At 31.1% G+C, this 7,500-nt stretch overlaps 5 non-coding genes across 5 annotated transcripts; all 5 read right to left on the bottom strand.

Annotated features, from left to right (window-relative positions):
* Positions 1 to 435: 435 nt before the first annotated feature.
* TRNAC-GCA (transfer RNA cysteine (anticodon GCA)) lies at positions 436 to 507 on the bottom strand. Its single transcript has one exon. It is a non-coding gene; the product is annotated as a tRNA-Cys (tRNA).
* A 1,326-nt stretch (positions 508 to 1,833) lies between these two features.
* TRNAC-GCA (transfer RNA cysteine (anticodon GCA)) lies at positions 1,834 to 1,905 on the bottom strand. The gene has a single exon. It is a non-coding gene; the product is annotated as a tRNA-Cys (tRNA).
* A 1,328-nt stretch (positions 1,906 to 3,233) lies between these two features.
* On the bottom strand, positions 3,234 to 3,305 carry TRNAC-GCA (transfer RNA cysteine (anticodon GCA)). Its single transcript has one exon. It is a non-coding gene; the product is annotated as a tRNA-Cys (tRNA).
* Positions 3,306 to 4,631: 1,326 nt separating this feature from the next.
* TRNAC-GCA (transfer RNA cysteine (anticodon GCA)) lies at positions 4,632 to 4,703 on the bottom strand. The gene has a single exon. It is a non-coding gene; the product is annotated as a tRNA-Cys (tRNA).
* A 1,690-nt stretch (positions 4,704 to 6,393) lies between these two features.
* Positions 6,394 to 6,465, bottom strand: TRNAC-GCA (transfer RNA cysteine (anticodon GCA)). Its single transcript has one exon. It is a non-coding gene; the product is annotated as a tRNA-Cys (tRNA).
* Positions 6,466 to 7,500: the final 1,035 nt, after the last annotated feature.

The following is a 7,500-nucleotide window of genomic DNA, read 5'->3' as shown; positions in this document are numbered from 1 at the left end:
GTGAGTATTAAAGTACACATGTTTCATGTTCAGTTATATTATACTATTCTAAATATATTACTATAGAAAGGACAGAAATTAAATCAAGGTTCTGGAACTGTTGGTGGGATTAGGGATTGAACTCAGACTGATATTGCAATAAGGCTTCTCCTACTTCTTCATTTTTAACCATTTTTTGAAAGAAAGTACTTTTATAAGAGAAACTAGGTAGGTCCTTTATATTTGCCTTCTCTAAATTATAGATTTCTGTAAAAATTTCTATAAAAAAAATGAAATTTACCACTCCAACTGTGTTATCAGGAAGTATATAATGTTAAAGTTTCACTTTTTTTGTTTTCTTGCTCTTACTTGTGTTAGCTTTTCCTGTACTTAAGTTTCAAACTAGCTATAAACTGCAAATTGAATCAGTACCTTTACACTTTAAAATTTTGGTAAAGGGGGCACCTGGATTTGAAACAGGGACCTCTCGATCTGCAGTCGAATGCTCTACCACTGAGCTATACCCCCAATTGCGTACAAGATTTTAAAAACATTCACATTGCAGTCTGAAAGTATAGGTGTTTGTACTATATATGTTGTCTTATAGGATAAAAAATTAATATGTATATTTATGGTGATGCTTTGGAGTTATTAATCTGGGCTTGATTGCAGAGTTCACATAGGTGTAAGCTGTGAGCATGCTCAAAAGGGAATTTTGATCATCTAAAGCTCCAATTTGGTCAGTTATAGTGACATCATGACATATTGTGACTTTATATTTTGGGAGACCAAACAGAACTAAGAAAATACAAATTCTTAGTAACAAACCTATATAAATTATTTCAAAAAGTAGCTGACAACAGTATATTATTGCTAATAAAATAGGACATTTTGATTTTTGGGCTTGTGGGCTCAGATGTTCAAAAATAATGTTTGATGCATAAATTCGAATGGCCTAGTTGCAAAATCAGTCTGAGATCAACCCCCAATTACAACAACAGTTCCAGAATACTGCAATGTAATTGCTTAATAATTCCTTATTTAATTATCAAAGAGGGTGAGTATTAAAGTACACATGTTTCATGTTCAGTTATATTATACTATTCTAAATATATTACTATAGAAAGGACAGAAATTAAATTGAGGTTCTGGAACTGTTGGTGGGATTAGGGATTGAACTCAGACTGTTATTGTAATAAGGCTTCTCCTACTTCTTCAGTTTAACCATTTGGGAAAGAAAGTACTTTTTTAAGAGAAACTAGGTAGGTCCTTTATATTTGCCTTCTATAAATTATAGATTTCTGTAAAAATCTCTATCAAAAAAATGAAATCTGCCACTCTGACTGTGCTATCACGAAGTTTATAATGTTAAAGTATCACTATTTAAGTGATGTTTTTCCTTATTTAATTATCAATGAGGGTGAGTATTAAAGTACACATGTTTCATGTTCAGTTATATTATACTATTCTAAATATATTACTATAGAAAGGACAGAAATTAAATCAAGGTTCTGGAACTGTTGGTGGGATTAGGGATTGAACTCAGATTGATATTGCAATAAGGCTTCTCCTACTTCTTCATTTTTAACCATTTTTTGAAAGAAAGTACTTTTATAAGGGAAACTAGGTAGGTCCTTTATATTTGCCTTCTCTAAATTATAGATTTCTGTAAAAATTTCTATAAAAAAATGAAATTTACCACTCTAACTGTGTTATCAGGAAGTATATAATGTTAAATTTTCACTTTTTTTGTTTTCTTGCTCTTACTTGTGTTAGCTTTTCCTGTACTTGAGTTTCAAACTAGCTATAAACTGCAAATTGAATCAGTACCTTTACACTTTAAAATTTTGGTAAAGGGGGCACCCAGATTTGAACCAGGGACCTCTCGATCTGCAGTCGAATGCTCTACCACGGAGATATACCCCCAATTGCATACAAGATTTTAAAAACATTCACATTGCAGTCTGAAAGTATAGGTGTTTGTACTATATATGTTGTCTTATAGGATAAAAAATTAATATGTATATTTATGGTGATGCTTTGGAGTTATTAATCTGGGCTTGATTGCAGAGTTCACATAGGTGTAAGCTGTGAGCATGCTCAAAAGGGAATTTTGATCATCTAAAGCTCCAATTTGGTCAGTTATAGTGACATCATGACATATTGTGACTTTATATTTTGGGAGACCAAACAGAACTAAGAAAATACAAATTCTTAGTAACAAACCTATATAAATTATTTCAAAAAGTAGCTGACAACAGTATATTATTGCTAATAAAATAGGACATTTTGATTTTTGGGCTTGTGGGCTCAGATGTTCAAAATTAATGTTTGATGCATAAATTCGAATGGCCTAGTTGCAAAATCAGTCTGAGATCAACCCCCAATTACAACAACAGTTCCAGAATACTGCAATGTAATTGCTTAATAATTCCTTATTTAATTATCAAAGAGGGTGAGTATTAAAGTACACATGTTTCATGTTCAGTTATATTATACTATTCTAAATATATTACTATAGAAAGGACAGAAATTAAATTGAGGTTCTGGAACTGTTGGTGGGATTAGGGATTGAACTCAGACTGTTATTGTAATAAAGCTTCTCCTACTTCTTCAGTTTAACCATTTGGGAAAGAAAGTACTTTTTTAAGAGAAACTAGGTAGGTCCTTTATATTTGCCTTCTATAAATTATAGATTTCTGTAAAAATCTCTATCAAAAAAATGAAATCTGCCACTCTAACTGTGCTATCAGGAAGTTTATAATGTTAAAGTATCACTATTTAAGTGATGTTTTTCCTTATTTAATTATCAATGAGGGTGAGTATTAAAGTACACATGTTTCATGTTCAGTTATATTATACTATTCTAAATATATTACTATAGAAAGGACAGAAATTAAATCAAGGTTCTGGAATTGTTGGTGGGATTAGGGATTGAATTCAGACTGATATTGCAATAAGGCTTCTCCTACTTCTTCATTTTTAACCATTTTTTGAAAGAAAGTACTTTTATAAGAGAAACTAGGTAGGTCCTTTATATTTGCCTTCTCTAAATTATAGATTTCTGTAAAAATTTCTATAAAAAAAATGAAATTTACCACTCCTGCATGTGTTATCAGGAAGTATATGATGTTAAAGTTTCACTTTTTTTGTTTTCTTGCTCTTACTTGTGTTAGCTTTTCCTGTACTTAAGTTTCAAACTAGCTATAAACTGCAAATTGAATCAGTACCTTTACACTTTAAAATTTTGGTAAAGGGGGCACCCAGATTTGAACCAGGGACCTCTCGATCTGCAGTCGAATGCTCTACCACTGAGCTATACCCCCAATTGCGTACAAGATTTTAAAAACATTCACATTGCAGTCTGAAAGTATAGGTGTTTGTACTATATATGTTGTCTTATAGGATAAAAAATTAATATGTATATTTATGGTGATGCTTTGGAGTTATTAATCTGGGCTTGATTGCAGAGTTAACATAGGTGTAAGCTGTGAGCATGCTCAAAAGGGAACTTTGATCATCTAAAGCTCCAATTTGGTCAGTTATAGTGACATCAGGACATATTGTGACTTTATATTTTGGGAGACCAAACAGAACTAAGAAAATACAAATTCTTAGTAACAAACCTATATAAATTACTTAAAAAAGTAGCTGACAACAGTATATTATTGCTAATAAAATAGGACATTTTGATTTTTGGGCTTGTGGGCTCAGATGTTCAAAATTAATGTTTGATGCATAAATTCGAATGGCCTAGTTGCAAAATCAGTCTGAGATCAACCCCCAATTACAACAACAGTTCCAGAATACTGCAATGTAATTGCTTAATAATTCCTTATTTAATTATCAAAGAGGGTGAGTATTAAAGTACACATGTTTCATGTTCAGTTATATTATTCTATACTAAATATATTACTATAGAAAGGACAGAAATTAAATTGAGGTTCTGGAACTATTGGTGGGATTAGGGATTGAACTCAGACTGTTATTGTAATAAGGCTTCTCCTACTTCTTCAGTTTAACCATTTGGGAAAGAAAGTACTTTTTTAAGAGAAACTAGGTAGGTCCTTTATATTTGCCTTCTATAAATTATAGATTTCTGTAAAAATCTCTATCAAAAAAATGAAATCTGCCACTCTGACTGTGCTATCACGAAGTTTATAATGTTAAAGTATCACTTTTTAAGTGATGTTTTTCCTTATTTAATTATCAATGAGGGTGAGTATTAAAGTACACATGTTTCATGTTCAGTTATATTATACTATTCTAAATATATTACTATAGAAAGGACAGAAATTAAATCAAGGTTCTGGAACTGTTGGTGGGATTAGGGATTGAACTCAGACTGATATTGCAATAAGGCTTCTCCTACTTCTTCATTTTTAACCATTTTTTGAAAGAAAGTACTTTTATAAGGGAAACTAGGTAGGTCCTTTATATTTGCCTTCTCTAAATTATAGATTTCTGTAAATTTTCTATAAAAAAAATGAAATTTACCACTCTAACTGTGTTATCAGGAAGTATATAATGTTAAATTTTCACTTTTTTTGTTTTCTTGCTCTTACTTGTGTTAGCTTTTCCTGTACTTGAGTTTCAAACTAGCTATAAACTGCAAATTGAATCAGTACCTTTACACTTTAAAATTTTGGTAAAGGGGGCACCCAGATTTGAACCAGGGACCTCTCGATCTGCAGTCGAATGCTCTACCACGGAGATATACCCCCAATTGCATACAAGATTTTAAAAACATTCACATTGCAGTCTGAAAGTATAGGTGTTTGTACTATATATGTTGTCTTATAGGATAAAAAATTAATATGTATATTTATGGTGATGCTTTGGAGTTATTAATCTGGGCTTGATTGCAGAGTTCACATAGGTGTAAGCTGTGAGCATGCTCAAAAGGGAATTTTGATCATCTAAAGCTCCAATTTGGTCAGTTATAGTGACATCATGACATATTGTGACTTTATATTTTGGGAGACCAAACAGAACTAAGAAAATACAAATTCTTAGTAACAAACCTATATAAATTATTTCAAAAAGTAGCTGACAACAGTATATTATTGCTAATAAAATAGGACATTTTGATTTTTGGGCTTGTGGGCTCAGATGTTCAAAATTAATGTTTGATGCATAAATTCGAATGGCCTAGTTGCAAAATCAGTCTGAGATCAACCCCCAATTACAACAACAGTTCCAGAATACTGCAATGTAATTGCTTAATAATTCCTTATTTAATTATCAAAGAGGGTGAGTATTAAAGTACACATGTTTCATGTTCAGTTATATTATACTATTCTAAATATATTACTATAGAAAGGACAGAAATTAAATTGAGGTTCTGGAACTGTTGGTGGGATTAGGGATTGAACTCAGACTGTTATTGTAATAAGGCTTCTCCTACTTCTTCAGTTTAACCATTTGGGAAAGAAAGTACTTTTTTAAGAGAAACTAGGTAGGTCCTTTATATTTGCCTTCTATAAATTATAGATTTCTGTAAAAATCTCTATCAAAAAAATGAAATCTGCCACTCTAACTGTGCTATCAGGAAGTTTATAATGTTAAAGTATCACTATTTAAGTGATGTTTTTCCTTATTTAATTATCAATGAGGGTGAGTATTAAAGTACACATGTTTCATGTTCAGTTATATTATACTATTCTAAATATATTACAATAGAAAGGACAGAAATTAAATCAAGGTTCTGGAATTGTTGGTGGGATTAGGGATTGAACTCAGACTGTTATTGTAATAAGGCTTCTCCTACTTCTTCAGTTTAACCATTTGGGAAAGAAAGTACTTTTTTAAGAGAAACTAGGTAGGTCCTTTATATTTGCCTTCTATAAATTATAGATTTCTGTAAAAATCTCTATCAAAAAAATGAAATCTGCCACTCTAACTGTGCTATCAGGAAGTTTATAATGTTAAAGTATCACTATTTAAGTGATGTTTTTCCTTATTTAATTATCAATGAGGGTGAGTATTAAAGTACACATGTTTCATGTTCAGTTATATTATACTATTCTAAATATATTACTATAGAAAGGACAGAAATTAAATCAAGGTTCTGGAACTGTTGGTGGGATTAGGGATTGAACTCAGACTGATATTGCAATAAGGCTTCTCCTACTTCTTCATTTTTAACCATTTTTTGAAAGAAAGTACTTTTATAAGAGAAACTAGGTAGGTCCTTTTTATTTGCCTTCTCTAAATTATAGATTTCTGTAAAAATTTCTATAAAAAAAATGAAATTTACCACTCCAACTGTGTTATCAGGAAGTATATAATGTTAAAGTTTCAATTTTTTTGTTTTCTTGCTCTTACTTGTGTTAGCTTTTCCTGTACTTAAGTTTCAAACTAGCTATAAACTGCAAATTGAATCAGTACCTTTACACTTTAAAATTTTGGTAAAGGGGGCACCTGGATTTGAACCAGGGACCTCTCGATCTGCAGTCGAATGCTCTACCACTGAGTTATACCCCCAATTGCGTACAAGATTTTAAAAACATTCACATTGCAGTCTGAAAGTATAGGTGTTTGTACTATATATGTTGTCTTATAGGATAAATAATTAATATGTATATTTATGGTGATGCTTTGGAGTTATTAATCTGGGCTTGATTGCAGAGTTCACATAGGTGTAAGCTGTGAGCATGCTCAAAAGGGACCTTTGATCATCTAAAGCTCCAATTTGGTCAGTTATAGTGACATCAGGACATATTGTGACTTTATATTTTGGGAGACCAAACAGAACTAAGAAAATACAAATTCTTAGTAACAAACCTATATAAATTATTTCAAAAAGTAGCTGACAACAGTAAATTATTGCTAATAAAATAGGACATTTTGATTTTTGGGCTTGTGGGCTCAGATGTTCAAAATTGAGGTTTGATGCAAAAATTTGAATGGCCTAGTTGCAAAATCAGTCTGAGATCAACCCCCAATTACAACAACAGTTCCAGAATACTGCAATGTAATTGCTTAATAATTCCTTATTTAATTATCAAAGAGGGTGAATATTAAAGTACACATGTTTCATGTTCAGTTATATTATACTATTCTAAATATATTACTATAGAAAGGACAGAAATTAAATTGAGGTTCTGGAACTGTTGGTGGGATTAGGGATTGAACTCAGACTGTTATTGTAATAAGGCTTCTCCTACTTCTTCAGTTTAACCATTTGGGAAAGAAAGTACTTTTTTAAGAGAAACTAGGTAGGTCCTTTATATTTGCCTTCTATAAATTATAGATTTCTGTAAAAATCTCTATAAAAAAAATGAAATCTGCCACTCTAACTGTGCTATCAGGAAGTTTATAATGTTAAAGTATCACTATTTAAGTGATGTTTTTCCTTATTTAATTATCAATGAGGGTGAGTATTAAAGTACACATGTTTCATGTTCAGTTATATTATACTATTCTAAATATATTACTATAGAAAGGACAGAAATTAAATTGAGGTTCTGGAACTGTTGGTGGGATTAGTGATTGAACTCAGACTGTTATTGTAATAAG

This window comes from Taudactylus pleione, unplaced genomic scaffold, assembly GCF_031769625.1.
Source record: "Taudactylus pleione unplaced genomic scaffold, aTauple2 ptg000021l, whole genome shotgun sequence".
In the NCBI taxonomy this organism is placed as follows: domain Eukaryota; kingdom Metazoa; phylum Chordata; class Amphibia; order Anura; family Myobatrachidae; genus Taudactylus; species Taudactylus pleione.
The sequence above is the reverse complement of the archived record's forward strand: the minus strand, read 5'-3'. Positions and strand labels throughout refer to the sequence as shown.